General features: G+C 38.2%; 1 protein-coding gene across 29 annotated transcripts in view; it reads left to right on the top strand.

The window, feature by feature from the left end:
• MAP2 (microtubule associated protein 2) overlaps positions 1-20,529 on the top strand; it is a 223,386-nt gene that overhangs the window by 89,778 nt on the left and 113,079 nt on the right. The window contains exon 3 of one of the 29 annotated variants that reach the window (XM_084892947.1): positions 8,642-8,729. The exons of the other annotated variants lie outside the window; for them this stretch is intronic. The gene's annotated coding sequence lies outside the window, so the exon portion shown is untranslated. The remainder of the gene's footprint in view (positions 1-8,641; positions 8,730-20,529) is intronic. 29 annotated transcript variants of the gene reach the window in all.

The raw sequence follows: 20,529 nt of genomic DNA on the forward strand, positions 1-20,529 counted from the left end.
CAGAAATAAATTGCCTGCTGTTTATTATCTGGACACAGAGTCCTAATGGCTTCAGTTCATCTACATGTAAATTACTCAGCATTCCAAACTACATCAGACTCAGGAGCCAAGCATCAGTAGGAAAATAGTTCCTGAGGAGCTTAACCGAATGGACATTATTGTGATAAAAAATTCCAAGGCAGCCCTCTCAGGAACAGAGCACTCAGCTCTGGTGGGGAAAGTGGAGACTGCCATAAACCTCATATTTTTGCCTGCGTGCGATGAACTTGTACTAGACAGACAATTAGGATGACAGCCTGCCGAGAAAGGCTTTGCATTGTTACATTTGTCCTCTTCCTAGATCTTTTATCCCCCTTTTTATTTATTTATTTCTTTGCTAAACAAGTAGTATAGCGTATGCTCTTGGCTAGATCTGTACATAACTTTATAAATGTTGGCATATCTGGAGAGAAGCTTTCTCAGATGTCCTAGGGATTGCACAGGTACAGAAGATCAGAAATATCAGTCAACATTGTTCAGGGACACCTTTAGATAGTTAGTGTACCTCCTTTTACATCTTTCTATGTTTTTAGAATGTTTGCTTTTATCAGTCACACTCTTGTGCCTCATGGTCACAAGATGGCTGCTTACACCTTCAAGCATGGCATCTGTGGTCCAGGCCGTAAGAGAAGCATGGCAAAGGCTTTCTCCTCCCAAAGATTTGTGTTTTGGTTTAACAGGAAAGGCTCCCTCCATGAGATTTCCCCCAGAACTGGACCATTCCCCTGATCCAAACCTTTCACTGGCCAACGGAAGGGACTGGGGAGTGTCGGCTGTCCCTTCCTTTGACTAACAAAATAACCCAGAGCAGACTTGCACATTTCACAATGAGCTGAAAAGAAAGGGGAGCTGCAGAGAACATGTAGGTGCCAACCTGGTCGGCTCTGGTGACTTCCCCCTTCCACTACTCAACCACGTGACCATGGAAATCCTCTCTCAAACGGCATTATTATTTCTGAAAGCAATTTTAATTGTCTTTATGGGATAATGAGAAATATATATTATATATAATATTAATAAGTAAGTCACTGAATGTCTGGAATACAATACTTTTTAAGGAGATATTTTTTTTTTAGGGCTTTAGAGGAACTGATAGAGATTCACATCTGCCAGTTTCTTGAAGCATATAGTTTTCTTGTCTGCAGCTACTGTATATTCCGCGGCCTGCTATTTTCATGGTAACAACCACAAGTTGGATGCTCTTAGCTATAATGGGATGGTGCTGAATAGGCCAGCTGAGAGCTATTTTACAAGAACATTTAGCAGTCGCTTTGCGGTAATGGATATTGGTTTGTGGCACATCCGTTCCAGTTTCTGCTTTGTTAAACACTTTAAAAGCAGCTTCTATGGATTTGGCTTCACTTTCTGACCCTCTGGGAACTACAGGTTTTATGCATCTTTACAACCGGCGGTGAACAAAGCAAGCTAATCTTAATGCGGATTTTGCCTGTTGACATTACGCAGAGAAGGCTTCCTGGGCTCTTGTTGATAACTTTTGATTTTATGCTACTTTTAAATGCTGTTTGTAGAGCTGCCCAGAATTTTTTGAAGAGGAATTATTAATGATTTAGAAAAAGGAAGCAAACAGCTGGTTAATTCTATTATTATCAAATCCAGTAGACAGTATAGTGATGAATTAGTCAACTTTCTATTTTGCTTTAGTGGCATTTTAAACATGATTGCTATTGGAATTAGATATTTAATAAAATGCCATATTTAAAAACAGCATCTACTGTCTCCCTCTTCTCCTCTGAGACTATCAACCATACTCAAAACATTTAAGCTGTTGACAAATCTATTTGATGGAAAAAGGGATGGGCAGGGAGTCCATATGTTTATGATTGAAGAAATAAAAATATGTTCTGCTTTATAGAGCATCAGACCGTCATAAGTGCTGTAGTAAAATTTTTATGTCCAGTTAGAAAAGTTAATGATTCAAAGAAATCAGAAATTTATTGCATATTCTTTCATAAAAAATATTAGACTTCTCTTATTCTAATTCCTACACTTGACATTTTCTTTGAACCTGAAACAATATGTCTAAAATACTGATGATGAATATGAATGAAACAGACTCCTGGAGAGTATTTCTTAATTTTTAACCAGAGTGAACCAGATAGAGCTAGAACCTTTAGGCAATTTTTAGATGATTAACAAATAATCAATATTAGTTATTTCAGTTAATTAAAGACCAAAACAGTTGCAATATTCAGAAGGTTTTGTAATGGTTAAAATAATTTTGGCAACACTCTATTTTATAATAATGTACTTTTACTTGATTTAATGTAATTAAGTAATAAAATGTCATGAAGTTTAGTTATCTCCCCCCCCCCCGCCCCAATGAATGCTAAATTGTGTTTCTAACTTGCAAGAAGAATTTTTAAAAAATATATATTTTATTAACTTTTTTACAGAGAGGAAGGGAGAGAGATAGAGAGTTAAGAACATCGATGAGAGAGAGTCATCAATCAGCTGCCTCTTGCATATCCCCTACTGGGATGTGGTCGCAACCAAGGTACATGCCCTTGACCGGAATCAAACCTGGGACCCTTCAGTCTGCAGGCTGATGCTCTATCCACTGAGCCAAACCGGTTTTGGCTTGCAAGAAGAATTTTAATATATAGAGGATGTCCTAGTCATATCAGGAGGTTCCCTGATACTTTCTTATATCCCTTCTCATAGCACACTCATAATCAGAAGATATATTGATATAATATCAATACCATCCAATTTCAAACACCATAAGGGACATTCTATAAAGGATTCCATGTTACCATGTCACTGTCTATTAACACAGGAAGTAAAGATTTGATTTGGTACAAAGTTGAATGGCTAGTTAGTGAAAAATACAGTCCATTCTTTTTTGTTAGTGAAAACTGAAACCTACAAAAAAGAAGGAATTATCTATTATTAGATAGAAGTAGACTGATGGTCCTTTTCCCTCTGTCTTTATTTTGTATCTACCAGTTTCACGTATCATTTGTCATTTAACTCCTTTTAAAAATAGCAAACATGAAATATTATTACTTAATTATTATTATTCATTCTGGAAAGCCCAATACATTCCCTTGATAAGGTACATTTCATAATTATTCAAGAGTGTTTTAGTCTTAAATGTGCTTATCACATCCTTGCAGAGAGCCCAAAGAGCTCATAGAAAACATTTTGATCATTTATTATATGCAGAGTTACTGTAGACAAAATGCATATGCTCTTTCCGTTCAAGATTTTATTTATTTATTAAAGTAAGAGTTTACATTTGAAAGATGGGCAGTCGTAGAGAAAGCCTGAGCAAGTTTGCCCGCACTGTGAGGCTCCCTCTGGGGAAGGCACGAATGATTTCCTTTCTGGGGAAATCAGAGAATGGTAAGGAAGAGAGGGGCTAACTTTACTGCGAGGGGACAAATCAAATTATTTATTTCATATAATGGTCTTGTGAATTAGGGATTTGGTAAGTCTAGGCTACTTAATTTCCCCGAGGTTTTACAGCTAGCTAGCAAGTTAACTCATTTTTAAACTAGACTCATTCCAAAGCCACAAATCACTCAGTATACTGAGTCCCATACTGCCAGTGAGCCCCAGTGGCTCAGAGCGAACACATGCACTTTGGGATCTAATGAATTATTTGTTATGGAATCACGGTACAGGAAGCAAGAAGTTACATAAGTGTTCATTAAGAGCATATATTCTAAATTTTTTCTCTATCCTGAAACTTTTATAAATAAAATATCCATAAAGAAATCAGATTTCCTTATAGCAAGACTTCACTCTTTTTACTGTACTGTTCCTAATTCACTGTAAAGCTGTCAGGCCCTAACCTGTTCTGAGTAACGTCTCCCCAGGCCATTTGGAAACTTTGCTTTTAACGACTTCCTGCATCCACTCCATCTACTTCTATTTTTAAACATTGGGGTTTAGGAGCAGACTTAGCGCAGTGCCAGGAACATAATATATTTAAATAATGTTGAATTTACGCTCTTAATCACATTAGAATGTAGAGTGTCATAAGCAGTCCAGTGGCTGGAACCCACCCAGTCCCTCCCCCCACTCCCCCCCCCTTTTTTTTTTTTTTTTTGCCATAGTGTATCTCTGCCATCATTTTCTCCCACTATGAAATCTCTCCTTTTGAAAGTTCTATGGGTGGGACTAAAGCCTGCTTTTAAAATACTTACATTTAAAATGAATTAAAATTAAACTTAACTTGGAAGACTCTTGAGAATGGAGCCATCACAATGTAAAGTTAAAACATTTTTATTATTTTTAAAAAATATATATTTTATTGATTTTTCACAGAGAGGAAGGGAGAGATATAGAGAGCTAGAAATGTCGATGAGAGAGAAACATCAACCAGCTGCCTCCTGCACACCCCCTACTAGGGATGTGCCCACAACCCAGGTACATGGCCTTGACCAGAATCGAACCTGGGACCTTTCAGTCCGCAGACCGACGCTCTACCACTGAGCCAAACCGGTTTCGGCAAGTTAAAACATTTTTAAACATCACATGCACGTTTATTTTTAAGAGCTAGTGTGGCAGAGTGAGAAGAGACCAGTACTGGGAATCATGAAACACGAGTCCTTTTGTTGCCTTCTCCAGAAATCAGATGTTGGAGTTTATAAATGTGTGTCTGGGGATAAAACGATTCCTGGCCCTGGCACCTTTAGAAGATTCTCATGAAGAATATATGAGATAACATACAGGGAAATGCTCAGTAAACAATAAACATATTGATGTCCAGGTGCAAGTCAGTGTGCCGTTGCTGATATAAACACACCCCTTAATGGTAGTGATAGCAATAATTGGAACAGCTACTCAGTGGAAGTCCAAGTCATTTCAAGTCATTTTCCCTGTTTCTATGCCTCTACTACTCTTATTTTTAGAACATCCCTACTACCTTTAATGAATTTGCCCTCATCCCTCAGCGAGGCGTTTGGGAACGTGATCACTGCCTGAAGATGTGTAAAAACTATGTCAAAAGGAGGAAGAATCTCAAATGTCCGAGAGCTAGTGGTGTGCTGGCTCTCGAGGGGCAGGAGGCAAGGCAGGAAGAGGACAGCTCCAGTTTGCAGGGTTAGCCAGACCTCTGTGGGAAGAAACACTCCGGCTGTGGACAGTTTCCAGCTGCCACCACCATGTCACTGACCACAGAGTTGGGAAGAGATGCACATAACTGGCTCTTGGGAGCAGGTGGGAGCCGGGTCCAGCGCAGACACCACTGGCCTGGGATCGGGTGGGCGTGTGCAAGGTGACAGCTTCAAGGTACCCGGTTCACAGTGGAAGCTCCTGACCACAAAGGCACAGACAGACATGCATGGCTCTGCTGCAGGTGGTAGTCTTTTGGCTCTTTGCCTTACTCCTCAATACACACTTCTGATCTAAGAGAGCATTTGAGTTCAGTCTTTTGGGTACTTAAATCTGAAGTCTCCTCACCAGACCCTGACTTGGCAGCCAGATTGTCTTGGGAAAAATCCTCTATGCTTACTATGCTTCCTCCAAAGTAAGCCCACAGCTCTGAGCACAAGTGTCCTACATTCCAGCCCTGTGTTCCCTGCTTCCCTTCACTGGCCCTCTCCGCAGAGTGCAAGGTTTAGACAAATATAACCATGGAACCATCATGAGTTAGTATGAATGCTGCCACTGATCTTGACAAAGGAGCAAAGGCAATGCAATGGAGCAAAGATAGTCTTTTCACAACAAATGGTGCTGGTACAACTGAACGTTCACATGCAGAAAAATGAACCTAGACACAGACCTTCCACAAAAATCAACTGAAAATGTAACACAAATTTAAATGTAAAAAAAACAAAACAAAAAAACACACACACAAAAAGCAAAACTGTAAACTCCTAGAAGAATGCTAGTTAATAAGGGTAGAAAGAATAATATGTTTTTTTCAAATCTTCAGTGCATCCCACCATATAGTAAGGGACACAGGCAAGCATCCTATATAATAAAAAGCTAATATGCAAATCAACGGAACACAGAATGACCAGTCACTATGACGTGCACTGACCACCAGGGGGCAGATGCTCAATGCAGAAGCTGCCTCCTGGTGGTCAGTGTGCTCCCACAGGGGGAGCACCACTCAGCCAGAAGCCCAGCTCATGGTTTGCAGGCTGAGGGATCGGCCCTAAGCTGGCAGGCAGCTATCCCCTGAAGGGTCCTGGACTGTGAGAGGGTGTAAGCCCGGCTGAGGGCTCCTTCCCCCCAGTGCACAAATGTTGTACACAGGGCCTCTAGTAATGAATATATACTAAAACTATCGGGTGAAAAGTTGTTAGGGAATAGGCTATTTTCATGGTCTCAAAAGTACCAACCATAATTTCCTTCTTCATTATAGAGGGAGAAAGGCATTTTAATAATTAATTGCTAGAAAGTCCCACTATCAACTGTTGCCGTCCAAAAATCTGTGTTCTCAACCTAATCATGAGGAAGAAAACAACATAAGTCTTGTGATTTAAAAATGCATTTCAAATTTTAAGATAATCTTTATGAAGACATTGTAGTAATTCACTATACTTGTTCTTGGCACATTTATATTCCCAGCCAGCACCCACAGGGGATATGCCCAGAGTATGTTAATATGAACTTGGTCTGCGGAACTTGGCACTGATTTCGGAGCCTGGGAGTTCCAGGCCCACTGCTGGTTTAGTTTGAATGAGGCCAAGGAATTCCACTGTGAGCGAGAGAACTGGCCTGTAATAGGCTGAGGAGATTGGCGGGGTGGGGGGCAGTTTCCATCCTCCTAACCTGATTCTGACAGCCTCTGAGGGAGGATTGTGCCCATGGGCCTCTAGGTAATGGTGAGAAGCTTTTGTCAGGCTCTTGCCAAGGACTAAGCATTGTTTTGAGCATTGATTTGTATTAACTCATTTAACCTGCACAGCAGTTCTGTGTGGTGGTTACTGTTGTTATCCTCATGTTCTAAAGAAGGAACCAGCATACAGGTGGGTTAGACTGCTAGATATGAACTCAGTTAACATCTGGCTGCATGTCCAGCCAGTGTGGTTCAGTGGATTGAGCATCTCTCTTATACCAAGAGTTTGCTGGTTTGATTCCCAGTCAGGCTGCAGGCTCGATCCCCAGTGGGGGGCATGCAACATTGCAGAAGGCAGCCAATTGGTTTCTATGTTCTCTCCCTCTCCCTTCCTCTCTCAAAAATAAATAAATAAATAAATAAATAAATAAATAAATAAATAAATAAATAAATGAAAACATATTTTAAAAAATATCTGGCTGCAGAGTATAATTTTTATAACTACGTTCTAAAAAATACCCTACTTTCAACTACTCTGTATGTTCATGCATTCTGTATGTAGTCTGAACTGTGCCTGTAGCAGGGAGATGGCTAACGGCCTTTGGGAGTTAATGGTTAGCATCCCAGTCCTCGAAGTTCTGACAACCGGTCCAGGTCAATAATATGCACAATATGAATAATCTGGTACCTGGGAAGCAAAGGAAAGTCCCAAAACAATTTTGGCAACTTATTTCTTAGTCTTTTAATTTTCTGGGATGGTGGATGGTTAACATTAAAATTTCTATTTTAAAAAATGAAATACATTGTAAACTTTATAAACGGCCTTATATGTTAAGGCTAGTTGAGGCCTCAGGAACTAAGGAGCTCCGGGCTTTGGCCCCTGAGGCAGGGCGGGCTCACTGTTGGTCTTCGGAGGCAGGGATGTTAGTTTTCGGTGCTTCATACACATGCTGTTTGTGTCAACTCTTCTTTTAAGCTGGAGACACCTCCAGTGCAGAGATACCTTCGAGACTGATGTGCTCTCGCTGAAAGGGGAAAGTGATGTTTTATTCTTTTAAATTATAAGAAGCTCTGGGGAGATGAATAAATTAGTGGTATTTCAAGCCTTGGATATTATAATAAATTCTAAAATACAATCTTCAGAATCACATAATTTGTTGACAGTTGCTTTAAAGTTACAAGATACTTTCTTTTCTTTTCTTTCTTTCTTTTTTTTTTTTTTTTTTTTTACGGTGGAATAAATATTTTCTTAAAAACTTTTCTGGTTACTCCACAAAGTTATTTCATATTTTCATTTTGGAAATTTCATTGCAGGGGCTTTGTTACTTTGGGAGGGGTGTGTGTCTCCTCATTCTTCATGTCTCTGAAGTATGAAAACATTCCTTAATTTTCCCAAGGTCACACCTTCATTATATCTTGTAATGGTGAGCAGCAAGCCAAATAACATTTCACTGTTTACACCCGGTCTGCCCCACCGCAGTGAGCCACTCGAGGACAGGTACTGTTTTGTAGGTACCTCATCAGTGCATCTTGCAGTGAGTTTGTGGATCTTGATAATAAGTGAAGCATAAAAGCCTTTAAAAATATCACACCTCTAAGAAAGGAAGTTAAAGAAACCGTATGAGGTAAAGCTAGAAAATTAAAGACTGTTTAATCCATTTATTGTTTGAGTTGTTTTAAAATGTCCAAATATTGATGTGACATCTTCTTAATATTTCTATTTAGTCATATGTAAATAATAATAATAAGAGCAGTGAGTGTTGGGTACTTACTGTTTGCCTAGAGTATATTATTTTATGTGTAAGGTGCTTATAAAGAAGATCCTTTTGTTTTTCCATTTTATAGGTGGGCAAGTTGAGACAGAGAGGTTAGATAACCTCGCCGAGGGCCAAGTGTTAGTAAACTGAAGAGCCTTTATGAAGCAGACAGTCTGGTATGAGTTTCTCAAAGAGCCTCCGGGTTTCTGCTTATGTTTTGAATTCTTTAGAGGGGTAGCCCATTCTTCTCAGTTTGGGAAAATGAGGAATTTTTTAAACAGTTGAAACAGAGCACCACCAAGACCAATCACCTTCTATGCATAGCCCAGCCTGCCCAACAAACACACGGGCACTCAACATCCCTTTTCTGACTTTTACACAAAACCACAGAGAAATAAAGGACATTCTGACAAAGCGTTTACAGCCACGTGGCCTTTGTTCTTCTCCGTGTTAGCCTGGCTTCCTATGAAAAGGACTGAAAACCCCCGGGTCTCTGTGAGTGCATCTTCCTCACCCCATCCTCACCCCTCCCTTTGCCACCACAGTCAGTCTGGCAAAGACAAAAAGATACAAAACCGCTATGTCCTGGACAGCTGGGCTGGTTTGCTTTCCTTCCCCAGAATTAATGAGATGCTAAGCATCACCTGTTTACTGATCGCTATCCTCTGTCCAATTTATCATACTCTATGGTTTCCTAGGGGAATGTTATTAAAAAGTTTTAATTTGAGAGTATTAAGAGATGCAGCACAGGCAGGAGAGCCTGGAAATTAAATTAAATGACATTTCTCATGAGTATCTCCAAGATGGAATTATAGTCAAATAGGTATGCTTTTTATTTGTAATAAAGTCACAAGTATGCTATTTTTTTAGCACCTGCTAAATAAATATAAAAGAGGTAATACTTTATTCTTTCTTATATGAAATATTTAACAATAAGCAACATTAGTAAAACAGTCCACAGTCTTTTCTTCTGTGCTATTTATTCTCTTACAGCCATAAGGTAGGGATTCATAGTCCCTTCCAAAGTTGGCTGATTTTTCTCTTTCCTCCTCACATGTGTCCTGTGTCTTCTGCTTCTTCTCTAAGCTCAGACAGATGTATGCTGGCGCTGCCCTTCAGCATTGCTCCAGGTCAGCGGGATGCTTGTTTGTTGATTCTGGTAACAATGATAGCATGGCTCATCTTGTCTTAGAAGCAGTGAGAACCCAGTCTTGGTTTCTAAATACCACGTGTCACTAAAAAGTTCTTGGAAAAAAGTTTTAGACTCTAGGTCTAAAACAGGGAAAGTACAGCGTCCCTGCAATCTTGTTGCACTAAAAGCAGGGAAATGCTGAAGGATTAATGGGGGTTGTCAAAAAGATATCACTACTATCACCGAGGGGTTATCATGGCCAAATCTGAGGTGATTTAGGCATCAAACATAATAATAATGATACTGGATTATAAGACATTGAATAAGACAACATCCATGAGTCTATGGTGACACTCCAATGGGGTGGGAATGGGGGAGGGGGGTGGATGGAAGGTAGAAGAGAGAGAAACCTCACAGAAGCCTCCCCTCACCCGCCAGTCTCCTCGTCCCATTGCAGAACAGTCCTTCTCTAACTCATAGCGGAATTCCTTAGTTTCACTCAAACTAAATCAGCCATAGGCCTAGAATTTCCAAGCTCTGAAATCAGTGTCCTGCTTTGCAGACCAAATTCATATTAACATAATTTTGGGCTGTGTAGTCCCCACATTCCTGATGGAGGTTTTGGCCCTTAATAAAAAAAAATCTCGTGAGAGCTAAAGTAATGTTGCACTTTCATCTGATATGAACAGGTGTCTTTTTCACCTTAGAGTTGTTTTGAAATGGAAAGAGTAACCTTTTACCCAGTTGGCGAGGCTCAGTGGTTGAGCGTCAACCTATGAACCAGGAGGTCATGGTTTGATTCTTGGTCAGGGCACATGCCTGGGTTGTGGGCGCAATCCCCAGTGTGGACATGCAGGAGGAGCCCATCAGTGATTCTCTCTCATCATTAATATTTCTCTCTCTCTTTCCCTCTCTCTTCCTCTCTGAAATCAATCTATAATAAAAAAAAAAAGCATAATATGTTTATTAGACCAGACAGCCAAACGATCTTCCGGATGAAGACAGCACTGAATCAGGCCTCTAGTAAAAATATATATATTTTAAAAAAAGAAAGACTAACTTTTTTTTTTTCCTGTGGCTACCAGTTCATAAGCATCAAGTACAACACTTGTACTAGGTCATAGAAATATATAGAATGGTAGACACAACTTTACAATTGTATGCGCAGTATTTCTAGATTTTATTTAAAGTATATGACATAAGTAAAACTTTGGAATCCTGTTTGTACCTTTACATGCCTCTTAACAGTCAATGTGAAATGAAAGTCAGTTCATCTTAAAATTATTAGAGCAATTTTTTTTTTTGATATTACCCATCATTACTGATTGTAGCTAATGAAGGAGGGGAAATAGGAAAGAAAAAAAATGAGCAGAAAAATAAAAGGAAACAAAATAAGACTTGTTTTTTAAAAATACTGTATGTTTCTAACTTTAACATAACCTTTATGAAGACATTGTAGTAATTCACTATACTTGTTCTTGGCACAAATTCATATTCACACATAGTTTGATCCCCTCCCCATCCCCTCTGTTTTCGAAACCCTGTTGTTAAGAATACAACTCACCGCAGTTTTAAAAAACTCTCCATGGTAGTTTTTTCAAAGTGTATCCCATGAACAAGTGGCACCATCACCTGGGGTGCTTAATAAATGCACACAGCCTCGTAGACCACCTCCAGACTTCTGAGTGAAATCACACAGAGGTGAATCTCCGCATGTTAGCACAGCACCGTGCTGTCCATTAACGGTAAGAGCCACAGCCGTAGCTCCATTTTCACCGTCTTTCCCCTCCAGGTAGTGCTGGGTTAGTGATGGTAGGGTTCTCTTCATAGCTTTTCTGGGTCTCCATTTATTGTTTTTATTGGCGATGTTTCAAAGCATAGGTGCAAAGAATTGAGTTCTTCATAACCTTCTTTTGGGGAGAGGTGTGATGATCAGAATATGAAATCCCTTTGCTTTGCTTCATGTTATTTAAAAAACATCCTTTTATCTCTGACCTCCATTTACATTTTCCCAGCTCCCATATATCCTCATTGTAATATGCTTGATATATATGTGAGATGTCGTTCTATTTATGTCCTTTTCTTCTAATACATTTGTATGCTGACATAATTCAACACTTCTACCAGCAATGCGGGTCCCAGGACTCCTGCCACCCTTGACTTGTCCATGCCCCTCACCATGACACCTCAATTGTCTTTAACTCCCACCATCATAAACAGTAAGTTCAACCACCTTACCTAGATTCACCACTTGAACAAGTTCATTTGTAATCATGCCACATGAATACATTCACCATTTCTTTCATGCTGTTAAATCCAGACTTTGCTTTTCATTGATGGTGTCTTAATAAGAAGGTTGGATAGCATGTATTGGGGAAAGTTGCAAACTCATTTAAAGATGTTTTAAAATTACCTTTAGAATGAGTTATATCTGGATTTCCTTTAACCAGGTATTTCCAGCTGTGATTTATAAATTCTTAAAAATATTACCCAGTGCCCAGCCAGCATAGCTCAGTGGTTGAGCATTAACCTATATACCAGGAGCCCACAGTTCAGTCCGTGGTCAGGGCACATGTTTGGGTTGTGAGCTCAATCCTCGGTATAGAGCATGCAGGGTGCAGCCAATCAATGATTCTCTCTCATCATTCATGTTTCTTTCTCTCTCTCTCTCTCTCTCTCTCTCTCTCTCTCTCTCTCTCTTTCCTTTTCTCTCTGAAATAAATAAAAATATAAAGATAAGAAAAAGGAAAAAAACAACCCACTCATGTCAACCATAACCTCCCAATTTTCCCCCTCACATTTGTCATACAATTTTGTGATCTTTCTCCCTGAGTCCTTTGGCTCTTTTTATTTTATTTTATTTTATTTTATTTTATTTTATTTTATTTTATTTTATTTTATTTATTTATTTTATTTTATTTTATTAACTCTGAGTTACTTAGAATGTGTGACAGGAAGTCATAGATCCATCATCACTGGTATAAAACATGTGTCCTATACTAGAGGTTAACCAGAAAATTGTTCTTAGCCAAGATATTTTGTGTAAGTGATCAAGCATTTAACTTGAAGAAGAAAGCAGCCAGTCAGTCAATAGGGATGAAATACTCTTTGTCCGTTTCTCACTCTCCCTCACTCAGAGACTGCTGACTGCTCACCTCCCGTAGGCATATTGAGGGTGACATTCTCTCTTTCCAAGATAATCCTCCTGATAGGATGCACTTTATTTATGCTGTTGAACTGAACTGAACTGATTTACATATCATCAATACATGTAAGTCCTGATTAGAGGGCCAGCCATCCAAATTAAATTATTTCCTGTCAAGGACTTGCTGTGTCTAACAAATTCTGGAGTAATGCTGATTGCAGGTGTTTGGTGAATATTGATGCTGTTCAGGGTTTATAAGGCTGTATTGGAGGGCACACGAAACTCAAGATTTCTTTAGAACAATGTCTCTGTTTAGAACTCCTCTTGTTCAGACCCAGCTGGGCATTCGGTAATGCCAGCCACTGAATAAGATCTTTCAAGTGGCTCAGCCCGCCTCACCTGTCAGACTGGCTCATTGGTTTATAAATAAAACCCTGTTTGCTTCCAAAGCTCTTGATCCTTCAATTCTTCTCTCTCCTTCCATTGGCTTACTTTCCCTTCTAATTTGAGTGATTTAACCCTCCTAGCACATGCCATCGGTTTTTATTCACTGTTTTCTTCAGCTGATGCCCTAACAGGTCTGGGTCTATTTTGTGTTTCCATCTTTTCTTATACCTTCACCCCACCTCCACTTTAAAGAAGTTCTTCTGTGTTGTAAAATAAGTTGCTCTTTCATTGCACTTCACTTTTAACTGAACGTTATGACTGCCAGTTTCTCAACGTTTTCTTTGGCGCTTTCTTTGTGCTTTTAACCCAAACTTAACTTCCTCTTTTCTCATCAGCTAATCAATCAAGCATACCTTTTTTTGAGCATTGAAACATGAATTATGGTAGATGGGCAATGCCTTGAAAAACAATTTAAATTCCCCACCCTCCAAATTAAAATATGAAATTATAAGAACTTTATAAGTAGCTTTCACCACCTAGAAAAACCTGTCCTTGAGGTACCTTCCACTGTTTTCTAATATGGCATCTATGTACTCACAGGCATTTTAGTAGAATTCTACTCCCTTTTCTTTCTTTAACTCTGCTGTATTAAAAATAAACAGATACCTATATAAGGACCACAGTAACCACTTATTTTTCTCCCCATTTTCACTTCCATTTTTCTCCAAGTCAACATCCACAAGGCAAATGAACATTTTTTTATTGTGCACCATTATTTATTGTACAAAAGGAGTCTACCAAATATTGTAACAAGAGAAAATGGTGTAAAGCACATGCAGTCCCCTCATCTACTAACAAAACCAAAGATCTGTATAGAGGAAAGTCTGTCTAAATGATTTCTGAAATATTTTCCTGTCTCCTTGACCATGGCTTCCCATGATGTTACAGAAAAAGGAAGAGTTAGAGAGACACGGGCAAAACATAGAGAATGGGTCGGAAAGGTAATAAAAAGCACAAGAATGTGGTAGTTAGTCTAAGAAGAAAAGTTGGTGGTCTGAGAGGTATGGAAATCTCTCTCCCAGGCAGATTCATTGGCCCAGATACTTACTTTACAATGACTACTTTTTGCAAAGAGGGTATTTTCACCTTCCACTTGAAACATGAATTATGGTAGATGGGCAATGCCCTGAAAAACAATTTAAATTCCCCACCCTCCCAAATCTATATAATAAACGCTTAAGTGAGTTATGGCGGACGATCAGAACTACTGGACACTATGATGAGCACTGACCACCAGGGGGCAGACGCTTAACATAGGAGCAGCCCCCTGGTGGTCAGTGTAGAAGCCTGGCTCCTAGCTGGTGAGCCCAGAGGCAGTGGTGGGAGCTTCTCTTGCCTCTGAGGAAGCGCTAAGGAGCACGGAGCCAAGCAATAAGGAGCAGAGAGCAGGCGGGCAGTAAGGGGCAAGGGGTCCCGGACTGTGAGAGGGTGCAGGCCGGGCAGAGGGACCCCATCCCGGGTCCCAGTGTACAAATTTTATATTGTATTATATAAAACAATCTTATTTCTTCAATTATATGTTGGTATTAGAAGCAAGGAAGATTAACCATTATATGCACATATGCAAAACCCATGAACACAGACAATGGTGTGGTGAAGGCATGGAGGGGGCATGAGAGTGCTGATGAGGGAGGCAGGCTAGAAAGGGGTCAAATGGGGGAAAGGGCGGCATCTGTAATACTTTCAACAATAAAGATAATTTTTTTTAAAAAAGAAGCAAAGGAAAAGAGCCATAAACCTATGAAAACTTCATAAAAATAGCATTGCCATATAGAATCCTCACTGATCTCTTTCTATTAATAGTTAATTTGATGGTACTATTGAGCAATATTATTCATATATAGACATTAATCCTGTGTAATATTTTTTATTTTTAACTTAAAAACCAGTATGTCTTTTATCTACAGGCTTTTGTAGCTTAGAAATTTGAAGATAGGGTGAAACATGAGTGTGACCCCATTCTTCATTACAGTCCACCTTTCTTTTCACACGAGGGATTTCATAGCCATCACCTGCATTCTTTGGTTTCAATCGATAGGAGGAGTTAGGACTTCAGTGCACATTTAAATGTACCATTGAATGTATTCTGAGTATTCAAAGTATGTTATAATTTAGACAAACTGTTTTACTTAAAATATCCATAAATAAATATCTGCCTAGCTCAGTTTCTCCCCTCGTTTTTTGATGCACCCCTGGTACAAGGATCAGAGGAAGAGGAACAATAGGGATTAAGAAACTCCATGTGTAATTTTTAGTGATTATCACCACAGGGTCTAATCACTCAAAACAGCAGACAGAATACAGGTAAATGTCATAAATATTTGATATGCGGATAAACATAAGAATAAACATAATAAATGAGTAAATTATATGGTACATTAGAAAATGCTAATTATTGCGTAAAATAGGATAAAGGAGGTTATGGCAGGAACTGCAGGTTATAATATTAAATAGGATACTCAGGTTAAGGCTCCCTGAGAAGTTAAACTTTGAGGAAAGATTTGATGGAGGGAATGGAGTTTTTTGAAGAAAAGTCCTACATCCAGAATTTAACTATAAATAAAATTTAGTTAATTTAAATACAATATACATTACATACTATGATATTAACACAATGTTTTCTGGTATAACCTTTAAGATTCACCATATTTGGTTATTTCTAACTTGATATTATAAAAAGAGTATAGTGATTTACTGTGTAAGATAGGAATCTACTTTTATAATCTATACTTCTAAGACATAGGTTCATTTCAATACATGTTTACAAAACATATATAATAAATACAAATTGTCAAACAGCAGAGTTCTTTAAAAACATATGAGCATATATCTCACACCTATGATCTGTGCTCTCTGCCAAGAATAGACCAGCTAGGTAGCACATAAAGCTACAGTGCCTTTCTTGACCGTAAGGATGCTTAAGTTCACACATACACACCATTTAAATATGAACTGATGGAGTTGAAATAATTCTGAAAGTAAAAATTCTTATTTCTAGTACTTTCTCTTTTATGCACACTTAGAGTTATAAGTAGTCTATTTAAAGTACCCATCCAATAAAAATGGAAAACTCTTAATTCTTTGTTTAATTTATTACTTCTTCTCCTGATACCTTAGAAGGCTGAGTTACAAACTAATTAACTAAGAAGTCCGGGGATTGGATTTCTGCTCCATGACTTCCCAGCTGCGTTCTTGGCAATACCTAAGCCTAATTGGGCCTATTTTCTCTACTGCCAAATGGAGGTTCATAACTCTCAGCGTTGTTGAATAAAATATTGTGTTCACAGAGATCGGCATATTATAGATAATCAGTCATTTATATTAAATCGGTTTTATGCTTCTTTAATTGGTTAACATTATAATAAATAACTAACTGTAAACAACTGAAGATGAGTCCAAGGCTATATATAATATTAGGTGTTACACTATTATGGTGATTTTTTTTTCTTTTTCTATCATGATGATTCTGAGAAAGGAAAGAGCTTTGTGACACTGTGTGCTGGGGAAGTTCTGGAAGTTGTTATAAAAAGAGGGCAGAACATGAAATGGAGCAGAAAGGAAGTGTCAGTCTTGGGGTGGAAGAAGAAAAATAGATGGTTGGTGAAGGAAACTAATGATTAAAGTGGATATCAATGGGCAAGGGGTTCCAGTATTGAAAGCACCTTCACTGCCCATTCTTTTGTCATAATCATGTAGTTCAGTTAGTGTAGCTACACACGAGTACTTTCACTTGTCAATATATTCTTAAGATACATATCTCACTTCATATTTATTTATTTATTTATTTATTTATTTATTTATTTATTTTAAATATATTTTATTGATTTTTTACAGAGAAGAAGGGAGAGAGATAGAGAGCTAGAAACATCGATGAGAGAGAAACATCGACCAGCTGCCTCTTGCACACCCCCTACTGGGGATGTGCCCGCAACCAAGGTACATGCCCTTGCCTGGAATTGAACCCGGGACCTTTCAGTCCGCAGACCAACGCTCTATTCACTGAGCCAAACTGTCTTCTGCCGATCTCTCTCCTTTTTGCTGTCTTCCTCTCTCTCTTCATTTGTCATCATTTTTACTTCATTTTGGTGAGTGAAATAAAAAAAATGATGGAATAAAGGAAAATAAAAGAGTGTTTTTAAAAATACCTATGCAGAATTTCGAGTGAAATATGAATATTTCTGAAGTGCAAAATGGGACATTAGTTTAAAATGTATTTGTCCTTATATTTAGATAGGACTGTAACTGATATTTAGAGACAATCTCTATAATAAGATTTAAAATGAAATTATAAAGCCAAATTCTGAGTGTAACTCAAAAGGATTAAAGCATGATTCAAGAACCATTGGAAAGTGGTCCAATTATCATGTCTTTTCCTCATCCTAACTGCTTAAAATGCATCCATCCTTTCCACTCCAGTCCAAGTTAGATCAAAGTCACAGAGAAGATGTCCAAGATGACCACAGGTGGTCCCTAGGTCAGTATGCTCTTTGCTTCTTTATAAAGATACATATTTCTGATTCTTTCTTTAAGTTCCATGGAGAATCTGAATATTTTGGCTTAACATATATCTTACTGTATTATATGTATAAAAGGCAGTTAAAATACATATAAAGTAAGGCAAACCATTATAAGACTTAAAGCCTGGACGATGTCGATCTATTTCAAATCTTAAATAAGTAAATAGTTCAGCTCAGTAGCATAGCAAGCCTAGTAAAAGTAAATGAATGACAAAGTACACAATAAGCTAATGAATGCAGTCTGTCTCCTTCAATCACATCAAGAAGAATTTGGGAAGGGGGTGAATTTTTGTTCTTAGCTAATAAATTTGTATAGTACCTACCCTCAAAATTCTTTACATGAGTTTCTCAACATTATTTTTTTTAAATAATGAATAATTCAGCTTTGTTGATAGTGTATAGTTAATTTTTGCAGTTTGCTATGAAAAGAGCAAAAGAAAACCACAGGAGTAATTTACGTAAGTTTATTATTTGGGTGTTTAGTGATTGTTTTTTTTAACTCCTGGCCAGTTATTATTTATCCCATAAATCAGGGAAGCTTTAGAGTAGGTTTCTTTCATTGATGAAATTATGTTGAATTTATTTTCTCAATAAGATTTAAAAAAAATAAGATTTAGAGGCATGTTGTTAAAATTTTCAAGGAATCAAGAAACAATCCTAGAAGATTTTCAGATCCTTAAATGAATTATAGAGCCTCGTGGCCTTTAAAAAAATAATAGCTTTAGTCGCTTTTGGAGCCATGCTTCTAATAATTGGTGCCATAAATTGAATTTGAAACTTACCATATTTTAATTAGTGGCCATGAAAGGCTCACTCTGCCTGAAGACTGGGATATTTTCTCTAACTCTCTCCTTCTGCATGTTTCATAGCTTTTTCAGGAATTAGGTTGAACCAAATGAAATGACCATTTTGTAGGCAAAGGGCAATAGAATTTCAACATCCTTCAGTTCATACTGATGCAGGGTGGGGCAAAAGTAGCTTTACAGTTGTTTGCAAGGAAAAAAAATACAATAATAAATGATAATAAAAAATAAACTCTGTATTTTGCATACTCACCACTGTAACCCTACTTTTGGTCCTCCCTGAATATATAATAAGGAAATCAATATAGAACACGACATTTCTTGTGCTTCAACACTCCAACCATCAACGAATTTAATTTTCACATTCTCTCTTTTAAAAAAATGTTTTTGAGGGCCAGTATTTCAGCTCTGTTTTAGGTGCTTTGGAAATACCAGTGCACCAAACATGTAAAGATGACTTCCTTTATGGAACTAGCAGAGTGGGGCATGTGATGGTCAATATAATAGATAAAATGTGATATGATAGAAATTAGTAAGTGCTATGGGAAAGGGGGGAGTATAGCAGGGCTGTGGAAGGGACGTGGTTGTGGTTTTCACTGTAGGAGGCGGGAAAACCTTGGCTGGGAAGATGGTATGTGACCATGGAGGTAAGGAAGATAGACCTCCATCATTCATTCCTAACGGGCTTAAAGAGCGATATGCAAACACACAGACCAATATGTTTGGGGAATGAACCCAAGCTCTTCCAGAGGAGAAGATCTCATAAAGCATGCATTCTGGTTCAGAATAAGCGAGCGAAATGTGGGGTCAAAGTTAAATAAGATTCTCATAGATCAGGATCTGAGATGAAGCAGATATAACAGAGGCAGAGACACAGTGTCTCAGCAACGTGAGAAAAAGACATGTGAAGTTGGTTTCTGTTTACTTCTGTGTTCCCTCCACTATCATGGAAGTTCCTTGAGGAGGGAATTTTGTTTCCCTTTATCCCAATTCCTAGAAACTCTCAAGTGTCTGAAATATATGACGGTGTCATCAAAATTGGGAAAATGAGCTGATGAGTGGTGCTAAGCCGAGTCTAGAATATTGTTAAAAGGAAGAAGGGTAAGAAAAGACTGCAGTTTAGGCTCAAACATAAATATGGAAAATAACAAGTCATGAAAGTCAGTTATCTGTCATCTTGTATTCTTAGGATATAACACACTTAAAGGCAGAAATTTTATTTACCACGTTATGCTTATTCTATGATGGACATGCTGAAGTACTAGTTCCTCACTAACAAATGAGGGGTACAAGAAAAAGAATACACCAACACATTCTTATTGAATGAACCAGGTATCCCCAAAAGTTAAATGGCTCCCAAAGAGTATTAAATATTTTTGGAAGCTGTGCTATTTTCCTCAGACTGACCAGAACCAGAATGTGTGCTTTATGAGATCTTAATAAAATGTGACTCATGTCTCAAGAAATGACACACTCTTGCGCATCTTTTTTGGTTGCTCAGAAGTGAGCAACAGCCCTAGCTGGTTTGGCTCAGTGGATAGAACATCCACTTGTGGACCAAAGGGTCCTGGGTTTGATTCCAATCAATGGCATATACCTCAGTTGTAAGCTTTTCTCTGGTCCGGGCCCTGATTGGGGTGTGTACAGAAGGCAACCAATTGATGTATTTCTCTCACATTGATATTTCTCTCTGTCTTTCCTTCTCTCTTCCAATCTCTCTAAAAATCAATGGAAAAATATCATTGGGTGAGGATTAAAAAAAAAAAAAAAAAGATGTGAGCAACAAATGACAGTGTATTAGAACAAGCCTTTGCTTTGAAAAATAACCTTAGTGTCCAAAATAACTGAAGAAAAATAGACATTTAACAAAATGATATAATAGTACTTAATGGAACACTTTCTGTAGGGTAAGAATATCCTAACCAGCATAGA

Source organism: Pipistrellus hanaki (assembly GCF_964339955.1).
Source record: "Pipistrellus hanaki genome assembly, chromosome: 8".
In the NCBI taxonomy this organism is placed as follows: Eukaryota; Metazoa; Chordata; class Mammalia; order Chiroptera; family Vespertilionidae; genus Pipistrellus; species Pipistrellus hanaki.